This window comes from Pinus tabuliformis, chromosome 3_2, assembly GCF_031772625.1.
Source record: "Pinus tabuliformis cultivar Carrire ecotype Pingquan chromosome 3_2, CPIR1, whole genome shotgun sequence".
Lineage (NCBI taxonomy): Eukaryota > Viridiplantae > Streptophyta > Pinopsida > Pinales > Pinaceae > Pinus > Pinus tabuliformis.
Window position 1 is genome coordinate 1,264,723,648 of NC_142302.1, and position 13,787 is coordinate 1,264,737,434.

The following is a 13,787-nucleotide window of genomic DNA, read 5'->3' on the forward strand; positions in this document are numbered from 1 at the left end:
GCCGATGAGCAGCTCCCGGACGAGACTCTTTTCTTAATTAGCACTCTCGACCCATGGTACGGTGGTGTCATCGTGTATCTCCAGACATCCACCTTCTAGTCTATGTTGACTAAGGATGATCGTTGACGCATTCGACATCAATCTCAACCTTACTGTATTATTGGAGATACTTTATATCGCGTCAGTCTCGATTTAGTTTTTCACCAATGTCTAACTGTCGAGGAGGTTGAGAGAGCCTTGAATGACTACCATTCTGGGGTATGTGGTGGTCAAATTTCTGGATATGCTACTGCTCAAAAAATTCTTTGTGGTGGTTATTTCTGGCCTTCCATATTCAAGGATTGCATCCTTGGTGTTTGCAAATGCCATGAGTGCCAAATTTACCAGCAAAAGAGGCACTCCGCACCCGCTCACCTATACCCCATTATTATTGTTGGTCCTTTTGCCAAATGGGGCAGTGACCATATGACATGTAACTCTCGTTCAGCTTGGGGGCATGGCTATATTATCATTGTTGTGTATTACTTCACCAAATGGGCCGAAGCAATGCCTACATACTCTTCAGATGGTAAAATGACGGATCAATTTCTATTCAATCACCTTATTTCCAGGTTTGGAGTACCTCATGCCATTGTCATCGGCCATGGCTCCCATTTTCGAGATTACATGATGGCTGAGCTGACTGCTGCATTGGGTTTGTGCCACGATGGCTCAACCCCATACTACCCTCAAGCCAATGGCCAAGTTGAAGCTGTGAACAAATTCTTGGTTACGATGCTTCAACACACCATTAGGATGCACAAGTCAAATTGGCATCTCATGCTCTTTTCAGCTCTGTGGGCTTACTGAACCTTGACTAATGAGGCAACTATATTGACACCATTCCAGCTAGTATATGGTCTGGAAGCAACTTTACCTATTGAGTGCGAAATTCCATCACTCAAGCTAGTTGTCGAACTTCTCCCCGAGACCTCACCTTAGGAAGAGCGTCTCTTGTATTTAGAACGTTTGGATGAGACTCGTCACCTTGCTGCTTTGGTTATCAAAGCACAGAAAAAGTGAATCAAGTCCCATTTTGATCAGTCTGTTTCTCCTCGGGATTTTTATGAAGGCGATTTGGTTCTTTTGTATGATTAGGCTAATGATAAGCTTGGGGCAGGCAAGTTCTAACCTATGTGGCATGGGCCCTACATTTTTAAATGTGTGTTACATAAAGGGGCCTATCAGCTTATTGACTATGAAGGCAATCCCTTAAACAAGCCCCATAATGGTATTTATCTCGAAAAGTATTATGCATAGGTCATCTTGCATTGCTACTTTTGTACAATAGTGTGTCATTCATTTTTGTTCAATGTGGTTTGGTGTGTTGTTTTGTAAGAATCTTTTCTTCTTATTATGTTTTTTCCTACTTTTCAGATTTCAGTGTCTCCTCACATCAGTTTTGTTGATGGTGCTTGCCGTAGTACCCGGAATCTATCATTCGCGGCTTGGGCCATTTATGACCCCCATGGTGAGTTGATTGATCTTCAAGGTATTTTTTTAGGTCAAACAACTAATAACATCGCTAAGTATAGTGTCGTTATTGAATTATTGTCAGAAGCAATCGCTCTTGACATCCGAGAATTAGTTGTTAACATCAATTCACAGCTTATCATTCTTCAACTCAACGGGAAATATTCCATAAAAAACCCTCAGATATTGAGAATGTATTTGCGTATTTGTCTATTGGAGAGAAATTTTGATTACATTACATATCATCATATTCCTAGACATATGAATACATTAGCAGATACATTAGCTAATTATGTATTGGATAGACATTTGCAAAACATGTAAAAATCAAAGACAAAACATTTGTATCATAGTAAGAAAGGAAATATAGCATATATCTATCTATCTATATATATATATATATATATATATATATATATATATATATATATATATATGTCAATAATGTTTGTCATACATCAAAACCTCCAAAAAATAATATGTGTGTTCAAAAACATCCATGGCTCATAGGCCTTATATATCTGTGGCTCACAGGCCTCAAAAATGTGGGATGCTAGACCTATGCACTACTCAGCGTGATGCTCATGGTAGCATGTAACTGCTTGAACTACATGAGTCAGCAGTTGACGGATCCGATCTTATACCCCCACTATATACTTCTGATACTAGCATGGGACATCACCCATCCGGGCATACTCTGGGATATCGTGGGTCAATCCCTCGAGGTTCCACACAATCTCCTCCTTGTTGTCGCTCCCTTCCTGATAAGGATCAACCTTTAGCTGCCGAGCAGTGTGCTTGGAAATCGGGGACATCCCAGCATGGCATTCTGGTTAAACATCTGCATTCATAAAATTGAAATGTCATGAATACATATATTTCAAAAACAATTAAAAAATAAAAAATAAAAATTGTTTGTTTATTACCTCCATCATCATAATCCTCCCCCTTAGGAAGTAGCATATCTGGATCACCGTGGAAGTTGGTACCATTATAGGGCCAACCCTCTACTACAATCAGCTATCGTCATAGCCACAAGAAGAAGGTGGGCTTATAGGACATCTGTTGGCCCTTGGTAATCCTAGGCATCTACGCACTCCAACGGACCATCCGTGGGTCTCGTGGAAATGACAGTTCCACCTCAGCCAGTTGGTAGTGAAACAACGAACCCGCTCTAGAAAGAAGGTCACTAGAACAGACCCATAGCAAAACTGCTCCAGGTTCCCCACCTTAGCTTTTGATACATGGCGCTTCATGTTGATCTTCATGGCTTCTGCCCAATTGAAGAGCTTCAGTGCCATATAGTCGATAGCATACTGAAACTTCGACTTATTGGTTTCATGCTCTGCTTGTGACCTAGACACTCTATTGATGATCAATAACAACACTCTCAACACAAGATCCTGAATAGTAATGATCTTTATCTTGCCAATTTTTGATTTTAGTGCTTCTGGGAAATGTTCTGCAAGTAGCATGCTCACGCTTACCTCAATAGGCCTGGATCCATATAGATTGACTGGCTCCCCTCGTTGAGACAATCCTGTGGTGAAATAAATGTTGGAAGTTTCTAGTTCCAGTTCTTGGTCCTGGATCATAAAAACTTCCCGATTGATATCCCAGAGGCTGATCAGATACTGTAGCAATTCGGGTTGAGCTCGCATCCCTAGTGTGAGGAAAAATTTAAGGAGCCCATAGTTCCTCAGAGCATCCAAGCAATTTGGGTCTGCCATTGCTTGTGTGTCAATCTCCTCATGCTTGCATTCCTTCCAATCCACCATTTTTCACGATGTTTTCCCTGCAAAAACCATAAAATCAAGTCAATAATCATCTTTGGCCAGAAAAAATTTGGATTAAATTGGAAAGATTAAGCAAAAACTTGAAAAAAAAATGTTCACGGCGGCGGCATGACTGCTTTAAAAATAGTAGCGCCGATGGCGTGCTTGAAATTTTTCAGAGCCCCCAATCAGCGCAATTCTGTGCCTGCAAATCACACGGACAGAGGGCGATTTGTTTTTACAAAGCCTCCTTAAAAAGTGCAAAAAATGGTTAACAACAGGTAAAAATAAGCATGAAAATGGAGCTTAGGGTCTTCGCTCTTACCTGGAACTGACGAATCGACAAATGGTTTCTCGGATCTCCCGCAATCTACTCCTGAAAAACTAGGGCACAAATGGGTAAAAAGCTCTTTACTCCAAGGTAAAATGGTAAGTGGTAAAAAATAGTTACTTTTTCCTCCTTTTATTCATTTTTCATGCAATATTAGGGTTTTTTAAAAGTATTTTTGACCTATTTACCTTTTGTGCAGTGACAAGTGATGGATTATTGATGATGGTATTAGAGTCACATTTAAGCTCTTTCCTTGGCTCGTAAAACTCAAATGAAAAGATCACTGAGTATTTTTCCCTTTTGGACTCGTTAAAGAGAATAAAAATGGGGGATCTGCTTTCAACTCTTTTCGACTCTTTAAACATAAAAATATTGCCAAGATCTTGTCGTTTTGAACTCGTTAAAGGCTACGAAACGTCGTTTACCCAATATACCTTTACCCCTTTTTCGGGCTAGGATGAACTATTTACGAAAAAGGTACTCCTTGGCTAAAATGGTCAAGCGGTTCTCTGAAGTATCGTTTTCTACCTTTTCGGGATCGAGAGACACAAATGTACAAAAAGGGACCATGTGGAGTTTTTTTTCCATGTCTTTTTCAAACTCTCTAAAAATGAAAAAGATACCGAGTTACACCTTTGTCGGACTCGTTAAAACATTATATGACATTGGATTAGTCACTATGACAGACATGAGCTTCTCCTTCCTAGAGCTCATTAAACTTACTAGGTCAGATTCGTCTTAAGGATGAACTTACAATACGAGCACATTCTATCTCCTTCAATCTTGTGATATAAAATAATTGGGGTACTTTCTAGAAATGGTGGGGGAAAATGGGAAATTATATCAGTTGTCTTGGCATCTCACTCTTAAACATGACACTTTTTGTTTCGTTTCGGTTTGAGATATCCTCACTTCATCATTGACCTTCATGGGTTGGTCTATTCATTTTTCCTTCCATTTGATCTCTGCCATGTCATCATGACCACAAATCCTATGGATCCAAAAGCTGCTAAACTTCGGAGTCATGTCGCCGATATGTTCAAGAGTTAGTCCTTCTATAGTTACACTTATCCATAATTCTCTGTATCATCTTAAATAATTGCATCCCTTCATCTTGTGTTGATGATGTGGGATACATCATGGCCCTCCTTCGATGTGGTCGCTTCCTGTCAACTTCGGCTCATTATCTAGGAAGTTGGCTGAGAGACTCTCTTCCAGTACCTTAGAGCTTGCATGCCCTAATGGAAAGTTCTTCGCACTTGATGACAAGTTCACATCATTGGCTTTCGATCGGGTGATTTCACGGGTGTTCAACTTCAGTTCCTTTATTCACATTCTGTGAACTGTGCTGCTGCTACCTTGAGATCCATTGTCATTATTGGTGTTATCTCTCGTACTTGTTAGCATTTGACATCATTGACTGGTAATCAAGCGACTTTATAGCAAGTTCGATATCAATACATCTATTCACATGTTATAATTTGTACTTTGATCGAGTCGTGTTGGAGCGCAAGACCCTGGGCTCAGATTACACAAGTCCAGGTTGTAAGGTGATGCGACATGATTATGTTGATATACATGTCCCTTTCAGATGGATGGTTGTGACCATACCATGAGTTGTTATATGTGATCCTTCTCATTATTGGATGGCTGCGACCATACCTTGGTTTCGTTATGATCCTCTCTATTGGATGGTTGTGCCCATGCCTTGGATCCATTTATATGATCATTCTCTGGATGGCTGTGTCCATACCACGATTCACGTATCATTGATAAAGTTTTCAGTGATGTATATGTATCTATGTTTGCTTGCAGGTTTTCTGATGACGAACTCCGGTTCCCCACATGTACTTGTAAAGCATTTCACCCCTCACTCTAGTGTGGGAACCTGAATGTGTTGGAGGAGACTAGCAACATCAAGGCATTGGTTGTAATGTCTTTCTCATTTATATGAATACAACTATCAATTGATTTCCTACATGAAGTGTTATTTTTCATCTTTATGGCTTAATGTTCCTTGACCTATTAAGTAGGTTGAATGTAATTTGTATGTTATCACGTTTGTTGTTTGTTGTTGTTTTCTTGTTTCAGGTATTCGAAGGAAGGAAATGAGAGATAGCTATAGTAAGGAAGCAAGATCATCACCAAGCGGAATAGCGTACTAAGAGGTAGGCCCTCTTATTTGATTCTAGCTTAAGGATATTTTCCATAGATTGTTTGTTTTTTGCTAGACCCGCTCTCTCGGGCTAGAGGAATTGTTTGTGTCCTCACATAGAATTTACCTACACCACACTCCACAAGGCATATGTTATTCCTCTTTGCAACCCCATTTTTTTGAGGAGTGTTGGGTACTGTAAACTACTGAACTATCCCATGGTCCTTGCAATATTTGATGAAGCCACTCTACTTGTATTCTTCCCCTTGATCTGATCGAAGAATTTTGTTTTTCAACCATGCTTTTGAACTCTTTAAAATATTCAAAAGTATGAATCTTCTTTCTGAGAAGATATACCCAGGTAAATTTTGTGCAATCATCAACAAATAGTAATTGATAATATGCACCTCCTAATGACCTTGTATTCATTGGTCCACATATATCAGCGTGCACAAGCTCTAGTATATCTCTCTTCTTTCTATCTAGTCTTGCGGGAAAATCATCCCTGTGCATCTTCCCAAGAGCATATGCTTCACAATCAACATGAATTTTTTTTAAAACGGGGAGACCATTGACCATACATTGTTTATGAAGTAGCATTAGGTCATGAAAATTGATATCACCGAATCTTTGATACTACAAATTCTATACAATCATAATTATTGAAGTCAAGGCTTGGTGTGGTGCGCTCTTTACATTCATCTTGTTCAAACCTCCAACTCGAATACCTGATGTAATTAGCTTCATATGTTCCAACAAATCTTTAATAACACAATAAGACTTCAAAAATTATACCTTAAGGTTTTGATCTGTTATCTTAAAGACTAAAATCAGATTCTTTTTAATTCCTGGTACATACATTACATTTTGAATACACCTAATATTACCATCAGGTAATACTATAGGAATATTTCCATACCCCTTAATCTGGTACCCTCTGTCATCACCAAGGTAGATATTAGCACCACTACTGGTTTCTTTAAAATTCTCAAACCAATGTCTATTACCTGTCATGTGAGTGGAAGCTTCTGAATCCACAAACCAAGTTTCCGCTTCATCATCCTTAACAGAGAAAGAAGAATAAAATACAAACAAACTAAGATTGTGATTCTGATCTTCATCAGCAAAGTGCCCTGAATGCTTCTTATGTCAATGTCATTTTTCATCAAGCTTCTTCTTTTGGCAATTCCTATCAATGTGACCAGATTTACCACAGTAAAAATATTTGATCCCTGAATCATTTCTGGTCAAAGACATACCTTGAGGTGGCTTTCTCTGTGGTGTACCATCACCTTTTTGTCCTGCGCTTGATTTTCCTATGAAAGGATTTTTCTTCGCCATTAATGCAATATTTGAATTCTAGGGTTTCAGAGTCATCCACCTTGGATCCCTGTCAATTCTTTGAAATTGGGGGCTTTCTCCCTTGCATTCAGGCCTGTAATAAACATCTAATAGTCGCCAGTCATACAATTCATGGTAACTGTGACGAGATCAATGTTCGATACTGTCTCCCCTATATCAACCAGCTTGTTTCTCAGCTCCTTGATCTGATAGATGAATGCACCGACTCATTCATTCTCCTCCATTTTGATGGACAAGAGAATCTTGCTCTTTAGGAACAATAAACGATTTGTGTTCTTTATCTCATACAAATCCTTGAGAGTTGTTCAGATCTCATTTTTTTATTTACACTCTCTAATGTGAGGGATAATGCAATCTTTCACTGACAATTTCAACAATACTCTTGCCCTGTCCTCCCTCTTCTCCCAATCCTAAATTGTTGCAGCAGTTCCGCCTCCTGCTGCAATTGGCTTCAATTTATCCCCATTTGCAATCGCCCAGGCACTTTGCCCCTCAAGCAGGGTCTGCAACTTGAATTTCCAATTAGAATAATTGGACCCATCGTGCTTACTGCTCTCATTCAAGTACGCCTCTGCCATCTTATTATTCATCATGACAGACCGATCTATGGATCCAGCACAAGATCCACCGTCTTGAACAATTGAGATGCCTTCAATAACAAACACTAGTAAAATTCCAACACTTTCGGCCACCAAGTAGTCAAAGCACCTTCTGAGGTGATTTGGTACTTATTGAGAAATACTAGCGATCTCAATATCAATCTCCAAACTAGAAAATTCAATCTCATTTAATATAAAAAAACATCGGCATTTGATTCGACCAAGATTGGGAATCGGTTTCATATACATGCATTTAAGAAAAATATGCAAATCTCACCTTTAACGAAAAAGCCATTTCTTACAGTACATATGACGTTGGATCTAATCATTGGCAGTGGAAATGAGGGGTTCCACGTTTCTCCAGTAGTAAGAGCCTCTCCAAAAGAAACTGTCTGTGAGAGTTTGGATCTCTGAGGAAACCATCTTATCGGTGTTAAGAAACCACTAACGCAGAACTAGAACCAAAACTGGACATGAATTGAACAAAAACAAGCTAGGGATTGACAAAATCTTTTTGAAAACAATCCACAGTGACATCCTCATCTAGGAAAACGACTGGTCCGCAACGTTCAACAATAATCTAGTATGATTTGGCATTGATGGACCTTCAAGTTAGCTTCATGTACCAGCTGATCATCACCATCACTACAACTCCATTCTGATTTACGTCCTGCATTCTAGCGCACATAACATGCCAACACTACAAACTCATTGAAGCTTGCCACTTCTGCCTTAGGGATTAGCTCAACGGAGCTTGCCACAGATCAGGTGATACCATGATCCACTGATTCTCATCGGGAGCCTTGCCGATCAACATTTTTTCATACTACACAGGAAATACCACCGATCTAATCATGTCGGCTTTTCCACCGATCACCTGGGTAGGTAACCAGCTCACCATCACCAGATCCGCAATACCACATATCACCACATATTACCGGATCCACAATAACATAGATCACCATATCACCAGATAAGCCGATTCTAGGGTCGATCTGCAGCTGCGAATGCTGCCATTGTAGACTCAGCAATTTGGCAGGCTCCACTGCACGATCCTCACACCACCTGCTCGATCTAGATAGTCTCATCCACTGCTGACCTCTAGATTGATCCTCCACCACAAGAAGAGCAATGAAACAGCGAAAAGTACCCAGACTTTTCAAAAAGTCAACCAGTGCATATATTGGCAGAAACCACACATTGATGTGGTGTGCTGATGAAGATCTGTGTAAGGGAAGGGAGGTCAACGCATTTCCTGGGGTCACAGGCACATTGCCTCCTCTTCTGGCCATGCTTGACTAGCGCGATCTTCGAAACAAATTAGGCGTTGATCAAGTGGTGACTGCCGAGAAAAAAAACAGTTAGTTCTTCTCCAGACTCACTCCGCCACCAAGGACACTTAATCATCCAGCCACCAGAGTAACCAACTCTGGTACCATGTTAAAATTTGAAGAAAACAAGATATATTCTCAAACTGTGCAGCTCATAGGTGAGGAGCTTGACCTAGAGACTGCATCTAGCAGAACACTCTACACCTTAATCATTAATCATCAAGAATATGTAAGTTTACATGCAAATAGGAGAGTTAGAACAACCACCTAGAATGTAGGAACTAATTCCTAAACTAAGACAAACTCAAGTAATGAACAGACTCTCTCCAATAATACATTCTCCATTAATTCCAACAACAACATGTCCACCATACTATTACTATTATTATTAAAAAATATCATATAAATTAAACTTTTATACATTTAAAAAAAAATGGAACAAGGTAGAATATTTTCCCTCACTTTACTATGGAGGTTCTTAATATGTAAATAGTCTTTGTCACAATATCATGGCTTATCAATACCCCATACCCAGAAAAAACCACAACTTATTTCATATCAGACTTGTTTTAATGTCATTTTTTTAATTAATAAATTTTTATTTAAAAAAAAAGGTGTAACCATTTTGGAGAGGAATCTCAATATTTGATTTGTGTACATTATTATGAATATTCTAAAATATTCTATTGAAGTCAAATCTCTACTTTATGATAATTAAATAAGATTTCTTTTAATTTTGATTTGATTTTATCATTTGATTATATATTTTTTCATATCTTACTCTGTTTTTATTTATTAGTTAATTTTGATTTTTGTTGAACCTTCTTATTTTATTATTAATTTGGGTTATGAATAGGTATTATTATATAATAATAGTAATTAAGATTAGATAATTAAAAATAGAAATAATTTAATATTATGAAAAGTTAAAAATTAGATTATTAATTTATTATTAAAAAATGTTTACTTTAATTGATTCTAGAATTTTATAACGTGCCAATTTTTATTGTTTAAATATTTGACTTAGTTACTATTAAAGAATCTTATGGTTGCATCTCTACTATAAATATTTGATGTGTTGGATCTTGCTCTCCATGTTTGTCTTGATGATGAACCTTCATAGAGGTTTGAAACACTTAGACCCCAAGTCGTCAATGTGATTATTCCTGAAGAATTTTTCTTAAAATTGCTAAAGCCCAAAATAAACATAAAAAATATAAAAAAGTATATATATATATATATATATATATATATATATATATATATATATATATTTCACTGGAATTCACCAAAATCGGGATTTTTTGTTGTTTAAAATACATTTTTGAATGATAAATAGATTCAGCTATAAAAACTCCCGGGGCATTCAAATTATGTTTAAACAATTAAACTCAAGTTTTTTAAAATCTACCACAGATTTTGATTAAAATTAACCAAAAAAATAACTGTGGAAAAAATCATTTCATTTATAAATTACGCTACGCTTATCTATATAACCATTATCTTGGACATGATTTTGTAGTTTTTAATTTAATTTTACATTGAACGTCATTGATTGACTTTAAATAAGATTTTCTCGTTTTAGTCCTACATTACTAAAATATTCCGTGGAGATGATTTTAAAGTTTTAAATTTATGAAATGTCTACATTTTTTAATTTATTTTATTTTAAGTGCCTTATTTTACATTTAAACATCATTGACTGACTTTAAATGAGACTTTCTGGTTTTAGTCACGGGATATGAGAAATTTTTAACTAATTTTATGGACTTTTCTGTTTATCAAATTTTTAAGATTTATTTTAGCGAAGTCTGACATTTCACGTTTTGGTAATATTGACGACAATGTTTAAAAGAGACTCTCATTAGTGAGATAGCCTTTTGATTAATTTAATGTTAGTGTTGTCTTGTGCAACCAATATTTTGTGATTATTTTTATCAAAAATTATGTTTTGTTTTTTTAACAGTAAAAAAATCGACATTCAGCAAAATGAAAGTGGTGGTCTTCTCTAAGAAAAGAAAAAATAACCATCATAAGTTCTACTTTGAAGGCAACATTCTGGAAGAAGTTGTGGATTACAAATACTTTGGAATTGAATTCAACAAAAATCTAAGCTAGAAAGGCTGTAGAAAAAAAAGAACTTTGGGGAGTTGGAAAGCATTTTATGCTTTTCAAAATAGGTGTAGAGACGCAGAGTTATGGGACTGTAAGACCGCTCAAACTCTTTTGGGGCTTCTAGTCATTCCTGTGATTCTCTATGGTTGTGAACTATGGGCTAGCAGTGCCTCCCACGTGCAGTGAAGACAAATTGAGAAAATTTAGAAGTGTTTGATTACAAACAAATTTAATATTAAAAGTGCAATTCCTTATGATATCTTGTTAAGTGAAACAGGGACTGCTCCTATTGAAGAAATTGCTATGGTACGAGTCATAAGGTATTTAAAAAAAATTGAGCAAATGGAAGAGAATAGATGGCCTAAGGTTCTTTTTAATAGATTGTGCAAGAGCAAAAAAACTTGGATGTGGAAAAATAACAAATGGTTTAATAAATGAGGTATTTGCTTGAATGTGTGTCCCATAAACAACAAAGAGATAAAAGCTTTTGTTATGGAAAAGTTCCACAAACATACTTGGGATAAGGAGCTAGGAAGAAAGAAAAATTACTATATCGAAGTGTTTAATCCCACTCATAATCATCAACCAAAAGCATACATAGAGGCCAATATCTCTTGGATAGCCAAAATTCTTATTGCTCAGTTAATGACTAATTCTCATCAACTCCGTTGTGAAACAGGGCACTCGAAAAGGCCAAAGGAAGTGTGGGAGGAAAGGGTATGCATTTTTTGTTCTTCTGGAAAAGTGGAAATAGAAAACACATTTCATTTTAGAATGTGAGGCCTTCAAAGACAACATGGAAAGTTATGCAGATATGCTGGCAGCTAGCTCTTCAAATAATCTATTTAGCGAGGGGTTTGTCGAGAAGCTGGGAGCATTTATTGTGAAGCTTCACGGAAAAAGGGCCGAATACATCAAGCAGATGAAGAAGCAATCTGTCCCATAGACTATCTTTAGCCTCGTAGACGTTAAAATAATTTCTTCTTTCTTCTTTCAATCTTCAAACAGACTGGAACACTTAACTTATTCTAATAGAATCTCTTCTGATCCAGGTGGATATTGGTGGCCACCTGCCAAGTCCACCTGGACCCCCACCATTGTCTTTCTCAGCATTTTCAGTTTCCTTAATTGTAGCACAACTTACTATTTTTAGCAGTTTTTCGGGTCCTGAACTTCCGGAGCCGTTTTGAGGCCCTAAACGACTTTTTTGGGGAATCCGGGGGCAACACGAGTCCATGGAATGGACTGGTGTTGCCCGTTCCAACAATGATAGTTCTCGGATAGATCTTTCTAATGAGCTATTGTACGCCTCAAACGGAGATCATATGCCAAAGTTACGACCCCGGGAAGTTGATGTACCAACTTACCCCCAAACGGGGCCCACAGTTTGGCGTTTCATCTCCTAGGGTTAGGTTTTGGAATGTTAAGGGTTTTTCCATTGTTTCTCAACAATAAATAGGCCTTCGAGCCTCATTGTAACACAGTTCAGAGGCATGTAGCCATCACATCTCTTCTCAGAGATAAGCTACCATCGCCCTAGCTAGTTCATTTCCATTTCTGTCTGTAAGCATATTTCAGTATTTTCCATTAATGAAATGAAGTATTATTTCCGCTGCATCTTTGTGTATATGGTTATCTCTGTAATTTGTTGCGTTCCCGTTTAAATCCGGATCAGTGGTATCAGAGCGGTCTGCTTTTTCTCTGTTTTCCTTTGCATGTCCCCAACAAGGTCGGGATATAAGGAGTTAGGGCTTGAACTGGTTGAACCTTTGCAAGACCAGCCTCGCAAATCCCGACGGCCTCCCATGGCGGACGAGAAGAAAGACGAGGGGGCAGGAGATCCCATCAAAATCTTGCTCGAAGAAGCGCTCGAGCGACAACGGAACGCGATGATGGACAGCTTTGCGCAGATCCTTCAGCGGCTACCCAGAAGCGGCGCATCGGCTTCCAACAGCTCCTCTGGAAACGCGACACCCTTTAAGGTACAAGTTAATTTTGAAATCCCCATATTCGAGGGTCAGATAGACGCCGATGCCGTAGATAAATGGTTAAATCTGCTAGAGGGTTATTTTTCTGTTCATGAATTTTCGAGTCGGGAAAAGATTGTTTTTGCTCTTCTCAAAGCAGCCCCCCACGTCAAGGACTGGTGGGAAACCTACCGCGAGCAGAAGGATGAAAGTACTGGCTCACTATTTTCAGCCGCACCCACCTGGGATTCGTTCCGGGATGCCATCAAGGAGCAGTACTACCCTGTCGGAAGCTATGAGGATGAATACATAAAGTGGACTACGCTGCGGCAGGGAAGGGACCAAGACGTGCCGGAGTTCACCAATCTTTTCCATACCCTTCGCACAAAGTTGGGTATCAAGGATTCGGAGCAACATTTGATACTCAAATACCGTGGCTGCCTGCACAAGTACATCCAGGAAGAAATACAGTTCATAAACATCCCCTCGCTCGGCACAGCATACCGGTATGCCGTCAGGGTCGAGCAAAAGTTTAAACAAAAGAAGCGAGACTTTGGATCTGCGAATCCAAAGCAGGGGAAAGGTGCCCCTAAACCACAGAACAAAGGACAAAGCCAAGGCGGTACAGCCCAAGACAACC